The following is a 17,865-nucleotide window of genomic DNA, read 5'->3' on the forward strand; positions in this document are numbered from 1 at the left end:
GGTCTCGTTTTTAGACTCATGTGCCATGTATTGCTGGAAAAAAGCCAGCTGGATGTTTCAAGGGAACTTCTAATACACGTAACAACACCAAAAATATCAGAAGCCACAGCTTGTTTCATTGGAAAAAAAATCCAAACACATCACCAGTAACAAAAATGAAGATGTTTCCGAAAATGGAAATATTTTCCACCACTGGCTGGCTCTTTCATTAGGTAATTCTTTGAGAAACAGAAATATAAACCCCTATGTGTTTGTTTACAGAGACAGGAAGTCCTCCTGTTGTTAAAACTGTTCCACACCAGAGATTCCCCAATAAACTCAGCACCTAGGGAGGCCCTAAGCAATTTGTACTCCTGAATTAGTGACAAAGAGATTGGTTAGGTGACCTTTCCATGTCATTTTAGCTGTAATGTCTAAGATTCTGTGATTTTTATTCAGGCCTCTTTTGATTTATCTAACATAGGCAGTAAATCCCTATCTTCAACTTTCCCAAAGAAAAACAGAGTATTTTAATTTTTCACTGGGATCCCAAATATCTTTGAAAATACATATTTTTCCAGTCTTCAGAGCAGTATCCTTTCCAGTGAGAATTCAGGAATGGGATCAAAATATCTTTGAAAGAGGTGCTGCACTGAAGACAGCATAAAGGAGATTAAGAAACCTTTCAATAAACATATTAGGTGCATGTGCAGGAAGCAGGCTCCATAGTTTAGAACCTCCTTTATATGTGACTATACGAAGATAACCATCAATGCATTTTCCCCCTTCAAAAACCTCTTTTCTTTTCCTTGCTTATGAAAAGGCCTCTTGGAAGCTTGAAACCAAAACATGTTGCCATATCCAAATGCTTTTTGCTTCATCACACTGGCTTTTTTATTTTCTGCAGGCTTTGCTGGGAGAGGGCTGGGGGTGCATGCGTGCAGCTGTGTGAAAGCAGGGGCTGCCTTGGTCAGGGAGGCTTTCTGTGACACCTGCACAGGGATCCAGGGACACAGAGGTGTCCCTAGGGAGGCACAGGCTCTGTGTCCCAGCATAGCTGTGCTGGCTGAGGATGTGCTTGTTTCTCATGGTGGTGTCAGAAGATGCAGGGCTGTGGATATCTGTGCTGTTCGAGATTCACCAGTGTGAGCCTACAGTGGTTTTTATCATCATGGCTCGCCATGACGTGCTCTGAGGTTTCAGCTTGTTTCCTACAGAATATTAATCACTAGTCGGACAAAGATTAGTTGCTTGGGTGTTTTTTCTTCCCCCCAAAAAATTTAATTTAAATTATATAAAAAGGAATCAGCAGGTAAAAGAGTAATATAGTTCCATATGTAGCTCTTAAGCATTTTTTTCCTCTCCTTTGCTTCTAATAGGCAGAACAGTCTTGAAGAGTTGCCTCTAGGTAGGAAGCCCTTTAGCCTTCCTGGCTTTTATTTCAGCTTTAGTACTCTGCTGTCCAGAAAAATCAGTTTTACCACCAGATCACTTCCACCCTAGGCTTAGAGAACCTTGTTTAGAGGCTTGTGTAGAGACCCTACCAAAATGTATCTCAGAGGTCCTTGTTCTCTGGCCTTGCTGGGCCTGTTGCAGGAGCTGTAGCCAACTTCTAGCAGAAAGGAATTCTCCAGGAAAAAAAGTTTTATACATGTGTTTTTCCCCCTGATAGAAGGAATTAAGCAGGAGTGTATCAGGTGGGACTCCACCTGGTAGAAGGAATTGAACAGGAGTGCATGTGGTCCCAGGAGGACACTGCAGGAACATTCCCCGGGGAAGCATTTGGGTTAGCACAGGGAGAACCATGCTGCAGTAGGCTGGAGAGGACACTTGGGGACAGCCAGGACACCCAGAAGGTCACATGGTCCTAAACCCAGGTCTTTCTCCAGCTCCTCTTCCTCCCAGGGATTGGGAACACTGATGCCAGCCCTCTGGAACAGGCAGGATCCTCGGTCAGCAAGGCCACAGGGCAGATCTCCCACCAGGGCTGGGCAGCAGTGATCAGCAGAGGGCTGAGCCCCCAGGAATAAGCCTGACTCAGAGACAGGTCAGCTGCTCTTGGCTAAGCACAGTATTACTGCACCTCCACTGCTGGCTCGATTTGCAGCTTCCTTTAACTGATAGAAAGATAATAACTCCACCGTGCTTTTTATCTGTCTTTACTTTGGATGCAGCTCTTCAGGGTCTTTAATTCCAATTTGAAGCATGTGTGTAATGGTATTGACACCAGAGTAATTACTCATGTGCTTCAAGAGGATGCTCAAGAAACTTTTTAATTGGGATTTTTCCAAGGAAGGGCTTTTTTCTATTGAATTGCTTTCAAAAAATAAGAAGTTGCCAATGACAACAACAAAAAAATCAGCACCCAGTTTGATATAATCCACCAGAGTGGTTTTTTCCTAACTGAGAAAGAAAGGGCCTCACTAAATTTTAATTCTGGATGCTCTTTTTTTAAAAAAACTTATAAATCTCCCTTTTGGGACTCAAGAAGTCAAGGCCACAGTGATTTGAAGTCCTTTGTTTTCTTTGCAAGCGCTCTAAACTTGCTGTCAAACACTGAAAGGGTTTCTGTGATGTGGCAGATAAGTCCAAAGCTGCAGCAAGCAAAGCCCTGAAGAATTCAGATGGCAAAATGGCTGCCCCTGTTCTCTTTTTTCTTTATAATTAAAGAGGTGTCTGTAGGGGGGAAATAAGGATGGGAGGAATGATGGGCTGGGAGAAAGCAAAAGAGAGGAGGAACATTTGAGGCAACTCTGCCAAAATCAGTATATTCTATTGCCAATCCCCCCTTGGGACTAGGAAGCAAGGACTCTGAGACACTTCATGTGTCTTTCAGATAGAAAATGCACAAAATAATTAAGAAAACACCAACCTGAAGCCCACATCTCCCTTAGGTCCCATTGCTGGGAGCCCTTCCATGCCCTGTGCTGTGCCTGGGGCTGTGTGTGAGCTCAGCACTGCCCAAAATCTGCTCAGCTCAGAGCCCCTCCAGAGCCCAGGGCAGGGCACACAGCAGCCCAGGAGCACCCAGCTGACAGATCAACAAAAGGCACAGCACACAGCAGCCCTGGAAATCCCATCCATTCCCCTCCTGTGGCTTCATTGCAGTGGCTGGTCACCGGCAAAGTGATGTTTTCCACCTCAGACAGACAGACAGACAGACATTCTGCTGCTGAAGTTTATTTAAAGCCAAAGATGCAGAGACATTTGGGTGAGACTAACCCAGAGCACTGAGTTAGTGAGGCAAAGTGAGTGTGAGTGAGACAAACTGAGTGAGGCAAAAGGGAAACAGAAAAGTGAAAGACAAAGTAGAAATAAGATCAACCTCAAGATTCTTCTAGCTGTGCTCCAGAGTAGAGACAAAACATTAAATGGATACACTGCCCAGGAAACCTGTTTCTATAAAACACCAGGGGAAATAACACAGGCCAAAGCTCAAATATGAAAATAAAAAAAAGATTTTTCAGGTCGTCCTTCGCTGCTTTTTGAACATGGATTAATATCTGGTTTATTGTGAAATGTGTGAAATACATATTTTTGCAGCTATCTGGAATTGGTGGTATTTTTACTCTGAGAATGGGGGGTTTTTGGGTTTTTTTGTTTGTTTGTTTTTTGGGTTTTTTTGGTTGGTTTTTCTTTTTTAATTGGAGTGTATATTTGCTAAACTGGAAAACTTTGCATTTTTCTCTTTTTGATCCCTAATAAGAAAAAAAAAAAATAAAAGCAACCCAAACTCCGTTTTAAGGTAAAATTATACTATCAGCCAAAAGTAAAACAAAAAAGCAAAATTCCAAAATGCCAAAACAAAAATATGTGAGAGAAGAACTTCTGTCTTCTCTTGTCATTTCAGGTGGCTTCAATGCAAAGTCTGGTGAAAGTGTATTTTTTCCTGAAATTTTTGTTGCCTCTGCCTCCCAGATAGCTTTCTATTACTTCTAGTGAGAGGCTATTCTGCAGCTGCATTGATCTCACTGTTTTCTATTAGGCTATTCATCTTGAGATTCATTCCAAATACCCTTTTTCAAGATAAAATCCCATTTCTTGTAGTTATGCCTCCTACAATCACGCTAACCAGCTTCTCTTCCACCTGCACAGATTATTGTTGTTTCCCTCTTTTAGTCATCACTTAGATCATTTAAGACTTGCTTACATTATGGAAATTTGCACTAGTATAATTGCATCAAAACAGTACTCCAGCACAAGCTTTAATATGAGTGAATAAAGAGAGAAAAAAAATCAGCACAGCTTAATTTTGGAAAGTCTGTTCAGGTACTGGAAAAACATCACCTCAGCCAATATTTTTTTCTGTTCTTTGGATTACTTTTTTTTTTCATTTCCACTGACACCTGTGATTAAATTAAGCATCACTCACTGTGTTTACAACCTAAACTTTGTGCTGTTGTGCTTGTACTGAGAGAATGGAAGTGGATTTTAGTGGGGGAGGCTAAAACAGGACCTCTGAAGGTGTTTGCAAAACTGACAAGGAAATCCTTTATTTTTCTGTCTGATCATTTTTAACCTGTCTGTCCATTTAAATTATGGCAAAATTCTCATGTCTGTTCTAGAAACCACAGTTTCGATACCAGAGCATGCAAAATCCCATTTGCTAATTATTTTATTCTAAGATTGGCACACAATACAATGCACTGATGGAAAACGACAATAATTAATTACTGCATTTACTCCAAAATTACAATCACTAATTACTGCTCTGAGACCGAATTCCATTCAGCAATATTTGGAACTTGTTCTTCCTCAAAGCAGGGCAGCTTTTCAGGAGTATTGCTGTGTTTGCATCTAAATGAGTCCATGTAGGTCACTAACGGATCTGCACTATTTGTCACGGGAGTGATAGAGCAGCACAAGGCAATACCACAATACTTTCCCTCAGTTTGGAGCAGGAATTCTTCATTAAAACCCAAGTCTCTCCCCCCTTTTTTTTTAAATGTTAGAGAATGTAAATACTTCAGAATTAAATAACAGATATTAAAGCAGCCTCCTACTTCTCATCTCACTGAGACACTCTTGGCCCTGGTGCTCTGAAGTAAACTTCTGGATAATTGTGAGAACTTTTGCCAAAGACTCAGCCAGCAAAGAGCCTTCTGAGTTTTTCCCCATATATACAACAATGTGAAAAGACCAGGAGATTGTTATGGTGGTGCCCTCTTCAAAGGCTTCCAACAGCAGAACCCCCAAAGCTCCAGGGTTGACTGGAGGGTGGCAATTTCATATTCAGCCACTTGACCAAGATTAGTGTGGGAGATCATGTGGACAATGTCACACAGATTACTTAAGTCAGACTTTAGAGCTATTCTGGGCTCAGTGTAAGCTTCAGTTGCATCGGTCAATGGGCAGCTGCAGTAACCTGGAAACAGCAGCTTTTGAAGGAACATTTCTACTGGGTTCATTCAGCACACAGATCTGCTGGGCCAGTGCAGGAGGGACTGCAACTTGAAGAAAAAACAGAAAATATAAGAAAAGGAGAGAGTAGGCGTTTGAAGCTGCAGTGATTTGAAATGAGAGCCAAAGAGATGGAAAAACACAGGAGACATCATAGCCAAATTTTTTTGTTCAAGCAGCAGCAGCAGCAAACAGTGACAGAGTGAATCCTCTGCTAAATAAAATATGTACAAAACGAATGAGAGAAGGCAAAGACCCACAATGAAAGAGGATTGAGAAAATATGGGATGAGTCCTAGAAAACAAGCACAGTCATTTTTCTACAGGACCTTCCAGTAAGTTACAAGTCAGCAAAATCCATTGATACAGGGACATTGACAGAGAGTCGAGTAGTCACTAGTGAGCAAACAGGAAACAGGCAGGTTATCAATTTGCAAATGCCGCTTAGGGAGAGAGCAAAGAGAGGTCTAGAACCTCAGAGATGTTCTGCTCAGATGGCCCCATATTTGAAGGCAGATGGAGCTGTCTTTGGTGTGTTCAGTTAGTACAAACATCAGCATCATTAACGTGTTTTTTTTGCCCAGGCAAAGACAATATGAACAATGGGCTGGGCACAGCCCTCTACGTCTAAGAAGAAGGTTAAAACCTTCTTCCAGGGAAACTGGAAATTCACAATGAAATCAGAGTTATGAGTTAGCCCCAACATGTACACAAGGCTCAGGTCACTTGTGCAGCATTGATCAGTAAGCTGAAAATGATCTGATGTTTTTGTCACTGACCTTTGAGAGCTACTGCAGAACCATGAATTGAAGCTCTGTGGGATAGTGTTTGGCACTTGCACTGTAGAGATAAAGAAAAGGGAGGCTAAAAAACTCCATGAAATTTACTCTGCAGGGGAAAACTGCTACAGGAGTTGGCAAGAATCTTAATAAGGGGTTGCAGAGCACTCCATCAATGTGAGCACCTTAAATTGATGTCCTTATGGTTTGGAAGGCATATACAATCAGCTGCACTAGAACACTGTTTCTCGTTCCCACGGTTATACCCAGTGATATATCAAATGCAATAATTGCATATTTGAATAATTCATAGGTACGGTAACTTTGGCCAGATACAAGTGAATATCAAAACTCTGGTCTCTGAAGTGTTTGATTCAGCTGTAGCAGAGAATTGAAGGTTTACGGTACAAACCTTGCTTCTCAGGTGTCTTTCATCCAGCCCTGTGACTGCAGTCAGGGAAAAAAAATAGAGTTTTTATTTCAAACGGTTCATTTTTCCACTTAGCTGAGCTTCATCCAACCTTTTTGAAATATTGGGTAGAAGGCTGAGCTGGAGGGAAAAGGAGAACAGCAGTCAAGTCATTTCCCAAGCAAGAAGCAGAGTAAATGAAAACTCAGTGCTCTGTCTGGAAAAGTACTAACCACAGCCATGATGGGGCTAAGTTCTCGGGCAGCGTCAATCACCAGCTCCTCTGAAGCCAGTGAAGTGACACTGATTTATGGCAGCCAAGGATTCAGGCCCACTAGTACTTATTTAACTCTAAATGTTCTCCTGGCAGAGATGTTTTAATTATTTGCAATTCAGAGGGAGATGCAATGTCACCATTCTGGCTGCTCTGGTCTTCTTAGAGCAGAGACACCAGGGAATGATCATGGACACCTCCAAATATCACCATGGCTCATTTTAAAATGCTATTTTAGGATAATGGCTTGCAAACAGAGGAAAATCTCTTGTACCCATGGAAAGCTGCAGCTCCACACTCTAGTAATCCTCTTCAGAAAGCAGATTTCTCCCATTTATTGGAAGATACATTCTCCCTCCCCAGCTCTTCACATATCCCTTTTTCCTGTGTAAAACAGATCCAGCAGCTGGGCTGCCTGAAGCATCTATTCTATGCAGAGCAATAACACTCTAAAATCCTCACAGTGACAAGATGCCTACCTCTGAAATTTCTGGCTCTGTGTTGCCCAGACCTTGATGCCAAAGATATCTTTTGGTTGATTTGGATGTGCTGTAGACCACAGTTGTCATGGTAGACCCTTAAAAGCAGGTTGTTCAAAAAAAAAAAAAACAACAGGTTTTCACTTGATTTCTAAGGATTTGGAAACAATTGGGCCATCAAATCCATGGGCTGTGCAGTCAGCTAAAAATTTGTCTTTACTGGATAAGAGTCTCTATTTTTTTCTACTTTTCTCTACTGTCTTGAAGCATCTCCACTCATGAGCAGAGGTTGCATCCCATTTTGCTGTGATGTATGACAAGTGAATGCTTTCCATGCTCTTTATTTTCCTCTGTGCATTCTCCTTGCATGTTACATATTTCTCCATCATGGCAAGTTGGACACTGGGAAAGGAAACCAGACAGGCAGCCCGAAACCAGCTGTAGGAAACTGGGCTCCTATAAGTCAGTTTTAAGGGATTTGGTGTTTTCAGAGGGGGGTTTATTTGGGGGGTTTCTGTCTTCTGCTCAGGTTACAAGAGCATTGTTCAGTACAGGCCCTGTTACACAAAATCCCAGCAGGAATTCCTACAGGCCTTGTTCCCATTACCCGTGAAGACCAGTATGATGCAATTTAGAGAAAGGTGTACAGATCCTAATCAGGAGTAAAGGAATAGCTCATACCTGGAGAAGTATTCCTACACTTAAACCTGAATGGAGGAATTCATGTCCTTTGATGGCTTTGTTGAGGAGCATGTGACGTGCTGTTAGTAATTAGGAAAGGCACACAGGCTGGCACCATGGTTATCTCTGGGGTGTTTTCCCTTTCAGCACAGACCCACTTCCTGACAGCCTGACTTCTGGCGCTCACCAGGGATTCCTGGAAGTAACCCCAGGACACCGCTTAGGATTAAAATGCAAATAATTTCTTTCTTCAGAAATGCTCTAGAATAAATGAGTTGTCCTGAGGTTCACAGGTATCTGAAGGAGTGCTGGGCCTGTCCTTCATCTGGGGAAAGAAAGTAGGCTTTAAAGGAGTGATGATGATTTGTGCCAGCTAAAGGCTTGCTGTGGGATTTGGCCACTTACACTCAGGGAGCAGAAATCTTCTGCTTTTTCTCTTCTAATCTTTCAAATTGCCTCTGTAATTTTTTCCCCAAGTTGTGTGTGCTCAGTGTGTTCTGTCGATGTGAGAAGTGGTAATGTCACTCTGCTAGGAGTTTTATGGTTCACAGAAGGCAGGATTTGTATTGAGATAGACAGATAGATGGATGTCTGGTGCCTGCACACAATGTATTACAGAGATTGACCCAAAATTTTCAACACTAAAATCCCAAACAATAGACTGAGGGAATCTCTGTCTGGGAGATTTCAGATGGATTTTATATCTTTTTTTTTCCTGATTAATACAAGTCTTTAAAAGCATATCATCCCTGCCCCTTTGCCCAAATATTTGGAGAAGATCAGTGTAAAGAAGGATCAATATCAAATAAGTAGTCTACATTTTCTCAGGTGTCAATGTAAAGGAGGTCAGACATGCCATACTGGGGAGGGAAGGATGCACAGGTAGAAAAGTCTGATGTGCATTCAGATAAGGAACATTCATTGGGACAAAGGAGGAGGTGAATCTGTTGCCCATGCAGCTGGTGAACTCAGGAAAGGGGGCAGTGATGCTCATGTCCCCCTGACCAGCCAGGCTCAGGGACACTCAGAGATGTGGGCTCTCCCAGCACATGAGAGGGACATGGAAAGGAGCAGAAGTGCTGGGAGCAGTAGGGACACCATCCTGCACATGAGAGGGATGTGGAAAGGAGCAGAAGTGCTGGGAGCAGTAGGGACACCATCCTGCACATGAGAGGGATGTGGAAAGGAGCAGAAGTGCTGGGAGCAGTAGGGACACCATCCCACACATGAGAGGGATGTGGAAAGGAGCAGAAATGCTGGGAGCAGTAGGGACACCATCCTGCTCATAAGAGGGACATGGAAAGGAGCAGAAGTGCTGTCTGATGGGAGCAGTAGGGACACCATCCTGCCAAGCTGCCTGCAGAGCCTGGAGCTGCCTCCTAATGAAGGCGAGCGGCTGGTCACAACTGGAGGCGAGCTGTTCCCCATTTGTTTGTGCTCCTCAGAGTGGCAGGGATCCGCTCTCCATCAGAATAATCCAATTGAACAAAATGATTCATATTAGCAGGCACATCTGTCTGAGGCCAAAGCAGAACCCTGGTGTTAGTTTAATAAATGGCGTTCATTAAACTCAGCTGAAAATATAATCTGGAGAGACTGATGGGGTGAACAGAGCAAAGAATAAGCAAAAGGAGTTAGCAATTATCAGATGTCATTTGTTCTACTGGTACCACGGAATTGGAGCTTGTTTGCTGAAATCTTAATTTCATTTTGCTGAGGCAGAATCCATCAGAGAAGCTTATGCTGCAGCTATGATTCCTGTTTGTCAGCCCTTGGTAGGGAATGTGGCATTTTTCTTTCCTCCTTTTCTACCAGACAGAGCACAGATCCCAGCAGAGAGCACAAGGACAGGAAAGACTTGAGGGAGAGCAGCCTTTCCTTTGCCATGAGAAGACTGCTGAGTAAAGTTCCCTGTGCTGCAATGGAGAGAACATGGGCAGTGCTCTGGGACAGGAGCTTTGGGCATTTCCAATGCAGAAGGAGCTATAAATGTCCCCAGCTCTTCTGCCATTTCCCCTCCCATGCAATGATGGTGTATAAACACTTCTCACTTGACTTCAGGAGCATTGTGCACTCTATAGGGTAGGGGCCAGTGTTTCCACGGGCAGATGTTTTGCTCTTTTCAGGCTATACAAAGGCTGGGTTCTTCTTGGTGGTCAGGTCTGGGAAACTCCTGCAGCTGTGCACTGGTGGCTGTCCAAGGCAGCACAGGGAGCAGGCACAGGCATCGAGGTGTTGGAGGCAGCCCACATATCCACAGCTTAACCCTGATGGTCTGGGGCTGCCTCCTTCAGGCCCAGCTCTCACCCTGCTCCAGCTCAGCCAGCTCGGCTCTTTGGCATTAACATTCCTGGCCATAAGTCTCCACACAAAGCACTGAATCCAGAGGGAGTGCTCTGAAGAGGGAGAGCTGCCTTTCCCAATTTCTGCTGAGCAGAGGAGAGCTTCTTGGGACTGACTTACAGAATGGTCAGCATTTGAAGATTGGCTGGACAACCTGTTTCTTGCGAGTTGCTTTGGTTTTGTTTAGTTTTAACTTGTCCCTGCGGGTATTCAAATGGCCCTTGGTGTGCTCCAGGGGAAGGCAAAAAGGGATTTTATATTTATAGACATGCCAGAGCTATCGAGTCCTAGCCAGTTAGAAAAAATCAAAAGAATAATGGAGGAGAAGGGAAAGCTTGACCTCATGAGCCTTCAGCGTTGATTAGTTTGTTGGTGTCAGGAACCTTTTCTTGTTCAGGGCAGACTAACTGTGAAATAACTTTTTTTCCCCCTCCTCTTTAATCTGTCTTCTGCATTCCCAAGGGGAAGGAGGAGCCAATACCTGCCTTCCTGGAGCTCTCCCTCAGAGGAAGAAAGTGCACAGACTTGCACACCAGCAGCGAGGGGCTGGTGGGGTTGGGCTTTTTCTGAGATTCATCTTCTCGGTGTGCCCTTTGGCAAGAGGCTGAACACCTTCAATCTCCCCCAAAATTGTGTAAGAATCAGCTGCAAACACAAGCTGCTCTGGAGATGGTCAGAGGGAGTTTTTCTCACCCTGGTGAGCACAGAAGAGGGAGGGAGAGTTGCAGAGAGGGGCAGCATCTTTCTGATGTTTGCCCTGCATTCCACCAGCACAATCAGGGCTCCTCCACAGCCATGGAAGAGGGTGGGACGTGCACTGAATCCCACTTCTCACCCACTACCATTAACACAGGTTAATCCTGAGCTTCCTGGCACAGGGAGGAGCACAGAGGCTTAGGTTGTTAACATGATCCTGTCATTTGTATGGGACTGGTGAGAAACTTGCTGAATTTGCTCGGTTCAGCTCTGTGGATCAGGCAGTGATAGCAGTCCCAGGCCAGCACAGCTGCAGGCACAAGGGGACATGCTTCATAAGCACAGGCTATCTGAGGTGACAGTGAACCAGAAACCTAAAGAACTGAGGCTGATCAGACTCAACTGGATGCAAATGGAATTTGGGATTTATTTTCAATACTCTTTTCAAAGTACATTGAAGTAATCTTGTGAACCAGACATCATGGGAATCAGCACATTGGTTTTCAGTGCTTTCAGAAAAAAAAGTTTTGTTTTGGATTTCTTTTTAAATTCTCAGACAAAAAGTTTTGACTATTTTTAAGCAGTAATAATGTTTGACTGATCACCTGCATTTTCTGCCCAGAAAGGCTTTAAACAAAAATGTGATGCAGTTCTAAATTAGAATCATATAAATACCTCAGCTATAGCAGTGAAATGAGTCACAGACATAAGTCACATGCATAAGTGTTTTCAGAATCAAATTCTGAGACACGAAAATTCACCAAGAGATGTGAATTCCTCATATGGAAACCACTCCAACTAGATGGTAGAATTCTTGTCTCATCTTTCTCCAACTCAGAAAGAGTTACCATCTCCTTAGCTAAAGTATGTTCTTTTAGAAGCTTCATACAGAATTTGGCTTCAAGAATGTTTGTGGGGTTTTCAATAAAAAATTATGAATATTTAATAATTAATAGAACTATGTAAGCTTATTGAGTCATCCTGGACTTTAATCAATTTGAAATATTTGGGGCACCAATTTCCACCTTACTACTCCTCACTGGAGGTACATCAGAGCTTTAGTGCAATTAAAATGAAGCAGAAAATATTTTTAGCTAATTGCACTGTGCACCTTGAAGGTAATTTGAAGCTGCAGGCAAAAAAAATAAAATATCAGAAGGTGTAATTGAGTGCTGCAAGCTGGGAGTTTGTGTTTCTGGCTGCATTCTGATTTAAAGGGGTATGGAGACAGGGCATGGAGAGCTGGACAGCCTTGGCGGAAGGAGAGTGAAATCTCACCTCTGGAGGAGAGTCTCAGGGTGCATCACAGACCCAGCAGCCCTGCCACAGGCACAGGACCAGCTCTGGGAGGGTCAGAACATGGGGTGGCCGATGGGAGATGAGGATGTCACGGGGAGAGATGAGGGATATCACGCTGGGAGATGAGCTGAGGTCTCCTCCTTTCCCAAGCCCACACAGACACCACTCCAACACATCCTTCCCGTACCTGGTGAGCAATTACAGACCAAATCCTTCCCCTCCGGCCCAGCAGGCAGCTGAGGGCTCTCGTTTCTTGTGGCAGATCCTGGACACACTGGTGGGGTGCATCCAACACCTCCCTGGGAGGGCACAGGCAGTTCAATTAACCTGCTGAGACCTGTGAGCTGGACTTCATGAGGCCACCCTGGGGTCTGCTCAGGGAAGGGAGAGGGGAGCAGGATCCCCACCCTACTGTCAGCAACAGAGACAGAAGAGTGTAGCAGTGTTTTGATCAGCATTTTGATAAGGTCTAGTCAATCTATAAAGGGAAAAAGCAGAAACAGCAGAGACTGGGCACAGAGGCTTTCTTACAGCTTCCCAATTAGACTTAGTTCTCAACCATGCACATTTTTTTAATTAAACTGTTGGTACAATGCTCAGGAGATAGAAAACTCCTTGAGGCCCTCTTGTAATAAAGAATCTTTCATTGTATGCAGAAAGGCAAGCTTAATTTCCTCTCCCACCTAATCTTCATCTGCAGCTGAAGCAGGGGTGAGCACTCTGTATGAGGCAGGATAAATGCTCCTCAGGGCACAGGACCCACTGATTTGGCCATTGGGAGGGAAAGAGGCTATCCTTTGCTGCAAAATATCCATTTAACACTCATTTGACCTTTACCATCGCTGCTTCTCAAAATGACCTGAGCTCATTGTGCTGATCTTCGCCTGCAAAGCTCTTGATTGGCAAAGCAGAGCTGAGAGAGGCAAAGAGCCATGGCTACATTTGCAGGTGAATTCTGGGCGCTGCCCAGGAGGGTGGGCAGGGCTGTGACCACTCAGACCCTCCAAGCTGCAGCCCTGGTGATGGGCAGAGCTCCCTCCTGAACCCCAGCCCTGCCCAGCCCTTCCTCCCACCACACTCCTCCTCCACACCTTCTCCAGGGCTCCTGCACCACCCCTGTGACCCCCAGCGCCCCGGGGCCACCTCCTTTACCACTGCTCAGGGCACAGAGAGGAAAGGCAGCCCTTTCAGTGACATTTTCTGACTGCCCAGGCTGGGTCCTGCAGGAGCAGCTGCTCCGTCGTGGCGCTTTTTCATCCGCTGCTTGAAACTAATGGCTCTAGAAAAATAGATAAATCAGAGGTGACACAGCTATTGCTGCTTGACAATTTTTCATCAAACAAGCTGGGGGAGGAGGGGATGGCCAAAAAGTGACATTTTGACCAAACTGGATGTTTCCGCAGCAAATTTTCATTCCGGTAGATTAAAAAAAAGGAAATGCAAACAGCACAAAAAGCATAACTGTCTTGATTAAAAATGTTGGCCTTCAAAACACTAAATTCCTCTTAAAAATGGACTGGTTTTCAAATTGATTTTAAAAAAGGCAAAAATTAATCTATTTCTCTGGCCACCTCCCCCATCCCAAACTTGTTTTGTTTATTAACTAAAATATTCACAGGAAAGAAAGCCAAAATAATGACAATTTTCCTCCAGAAAATAATTGTAATTTTTCAAGTAGCTCTTAATGCAACATAGTTAAATGAGAGCAATCTTAGTAACAGCACCACACAGCAAGTAAGTCATACAATTATTTGAAAGAAGGGCACCGCAGTTTAAGAGCTAATTTTTATCATCACCTTAAATTTATAAATGGGAAAAATGAGGCAGAGTCATCAGGAATATAAGAACAAAACAAAACAAAAGAAAAAAACAAAAACAAACAAACAAAAAGAAAAAGAAAATAAAAATTTAAACATTAGTATTAGAAATGCTGGACTCCCATCTCCCTGTTAGATCACATTGGCTTCTCTTCTCTGTCTCTGTGTGTGTGCAATTGTCTCTGTTGATACATATGTACATGTAATACCTCTGTACATATACATATGGATATGTTGGTGTGCATTTTCATCTATATAAAGATTCATTTATACAATCTGTCTGCTTTTTAACCTTCAGATGTTAGAACTGAAGCATCTGACAAAAATACTCTTTCCCCCCCGCCCCTTCCCTCCCTTCCCCCACTAAAAATAGCACCCCAAGAGTCCAGGTAAATGCGTTGACGTCTGGTATAAATCATCAGTCTTCTTTTAATCCCAGCATGGATGCAAAGTCCCCTTCAGCACGCTGCCCTTCCCACTGTAGCACATTTGGGCTCCGAGTCTTGGGCTCACCACACATCCTTGGCAGCGTTGTCATAGGGATGGAGGCTGTTTTGGAGAGCCCTGCCTCCTTTATCCACCCTGCCAGGCAGTCTGGGCAGGAGATGCAGGAGATGGGGAACCTCTGTGGGTTGGATTGGGGAGCAGTGGAGAGGAGGACTGAGGCATAAGGAAAGCAGAGCCATCCCGCAGCACTGGGGGCAAAATCAGAGAGGGAGATTGCTGTAGGAACAGTACAAAAGGCAGGGGAGAAAAGCACGGGCTGGAGTTTTAATCATATTGATCAGCTTCAGAGGCAATAGCTGTGAAGTTCTGTCACAGGCAGCACAAACATCTCCAGTTCCTTCCAGCAGGTGTGCATGGCCACAGGCCCCAGCAGACAGAGGGACAGGACTCTGGCTGCAGTTTTGGGTGCCAATGCACACATGTGTGTAAATGGAGATCAATAAATGTTGTGTAAAGGTGAAGAAGTTGTCATATGCCATGATCAGTGTGAGAACAGGAGGCTGACACTTTCCTGCTGGAAGAAGTGGTGGCCTTTGAGTTTCATCAGGGAGAAGTTTCTTAGCTCCAAGCAATGAAAAGGTCTAGAGATGATCAGCGGAGACTTGGCTAATAAGGACTCAGGGGAGAGACACAGTAGAAATGATGTGGAACTGGAGGCAGTAGATTTCTGCAGTGGAAGAAGAACCCAACCTGGCAGCCCACCACGATGGTGGCAGTGCTGGCACAATTGTGTGGCCCCGTGGAGGATACAGAGCAGACTTGTAACTGCATCTGGCTGCATTTGCAGCTCAGCAAACATACAATGACAGCTCCTGTGGCACCCACCGGATAGACAGGGAGTGTTAGGCTTGTGCCACATGCACACCCCTCTCAGCTCATCTACCTGCTGTAAGGGTAAAATGGAACCATAGCACAGATTAGGCTATAAAAACACCTGTAAAAGTATTAAATTCAGTCATTAACCCAGCACTGACGACTCCACTACCAAATTCTGGCTCTAAGCACCACATCCGTATACCTCCAGAAATGGTGACACTACACAAGGCAGCTAGTTCCAGTGCCCAACAAGCTTTTCAGTGAAGAATCTATTCCCAATATCCAATCTCAACCTCTCCTATTGCAGCCCAAGGCTGCTTTCTCTTGCCCTGTCACTGGTTCCTGGAGGGAACTGAGACTGACCCCCACCAGTCTGCAATCTCCTTTCAGAGGGAGGGTGATCAGGTCTCCCCTCAGCCTCCTACTGAGCTGAGCCCTGGGGAGCACCACTCCCGACCAGCCCCAGCTGGATGTCATTCCATTCACCAACACCCTCTGGGCACAAGCTTCATCCATTTTTTTACCCAGGCAACAATGCACCCATCCAAGCCATGAGCAGTCAGTTTCTCCTGGAAAATGCTGTGGGAAATGCTGTCAAAGGCTTTATGAAGTCCACATGGACACATTCCCAGCATTTCCCTCATCAACTGAGTGGATCACCTTGCCACAGAAGGAGATCAGGCTGGCCAGGCAGGACCTGTCTTTCACGAACTCAGGCTGGCTGGGCCTGGTTGTCCTGCTTGTGCTTCATGATGGCACTGAGGGTGATGTGCTCCACAAGCTCCCCCAGCACTGAGGTCAGGCTGGCAGCCCTGTAGCTCCCCAGGTCCTCCTTCCAGCCCTTCTTTTGGATGGGCATGGCACTGGCTAACCTACATCAACTGGGACTCCTCTGGTTAACAAGACTGCTGATAAATGATGGAGTTGCTTAGTGAGCACCTCTGCCAGCTCCCTCAGAACCCTGTACCACACTATGAGTGCCTCCCATCTCCCAAAATGCAGAGCTTACCTTCACAGTCCAGCCAGAAACTGCTGCTAAAATCTTCACTGCGACAGAGGTGTTTGTAGCAATAGGACAACTGTGCTGACAGCACAGGTTGCAAGGACATGACTAGATTTATGTTTGTCTAACCAAGGCTTTAACTGAGATTCATTTCTCCTGATGGTATAGACCAGGACAGCAACTATTCCCTTCACAGCAAGTCAGTCAAGGTCCTCATTATAACCATGAAAGAGATACTGGTTCCTTTTGCCCATGACTCAGGCTTATCTGAAACAGTTCCTAAGCATGAGTGAATTGGGACCTAAAATCCTTGTGTGTCTCCACTAATGCTGTTCTAGAGTGATCTGTTCAGCTGAGGATGTCTGCATCTTGAATTCGATCATTAGGACTCCAATCTCTCATTTCTCTCCAGTGTTGCAGGAGAGCAGTCCCAGGATGTTAGGCACTTGCTGCTCCCAAAAGAAAAAGTTGGACATTTACCAGGTTTATTTGGCTATGGTTTGCTCAATGGAGCAAGACTTTGGGCATGTCCCTAGAGACTATCAAAGTGTCTTCTCCTGTCCACAGACTATGTAGCTTATGCAGACCCCTGCTTTAGAAGAGCAGCTTCATTTGGTCCTTGAAATACAGACCCAAGTTAGGCAGACAGGATCACCACATCGCTTCGGTCTGAAAGAATATTTTCAAGTGGCTTTTTTTTTTTTTTTTCTGTTTTTTTAGCCTCAGCAAGTCCTAATCCTTCACCTGTACATATATATGTTTGTGTGTGCATGTGTGTGTGTTTGTGTGTGTGTGTGTGTGTGTGTCACCTGCAGTGTCTGAGGGTGTCTGTGCAGGACAGAGGGATGGTAGTACCACCTCCAAAGCAGTGGTCACTGATTGACCAGTCCCACCCTTCCCACACTGCACATTAAATATTTTCCTCAATAACATTATAGCAAAGAACCTCTCCCCACCTTGACAGTAGCCTGGATCTAGCATCCATGTGTAAACCCACTGCCCACTAAGCTCTACTCCTCATCTGGCCGCTGGTGCTATCCTGTATTTCAATCCAAGACAGGAGATGTGTGTTGTTGCTACTTCCCAGGAATAGAGCAGGATACTGTCAGCTCCACCAGATCTCTCCTATTCCTGTTGCCTCCTTTGTCCTCCATTCATTGAATCAAAGCCTGTTAACCCTTCCTGTTCCTGCTAGTGCAGCTGAAGTAAGGAAAGACACAGGCCTTGCTGTGATGGTGCTCACAGCTGTCCTTCCTTCCTCAGCTGCTTGTTTTCCTGTGCTATGACATGGCCAGAAAGCCCAGAGGGGTGAGAGGAATGCTAGAGATCTTTTCCAGGAGCTGTACAGCTGACACTATTTGCTCTTGGGTACCTAGGGACACAA

The 17,865-nt window shown here is 44.7% G+C and overlaps 1 protein-coding gene across 17 annotated transcripts in view; it reads left to right on the forward strand.

Moving 5' to 3' along the window:
• The window catches only part of CELF4 (CUGBP Elav-like family member 4), a 713,618-nt gene that overhangs the window by 675,242 nt on the left and 20,511 nt on the right, over nt 1-17,865 (forward strand). The gene's annotated exons all lie outside the window — the stretch shown is intronic.

This window comes from Zonotrichia albicollis, chromosome Z (assembly GCF_047830755.1).
Source record: "Zonotrichia albicollis isolate bZonAlb1 chromosome Z, bZonAlb1.hap1, whole genome shotgun sequence".
NCBI lineage: Eukaryota > Metazoa > Chordata > Aves > Passeriformes > Passerellidae > Zonotrichia > Zonotrichia albicollis.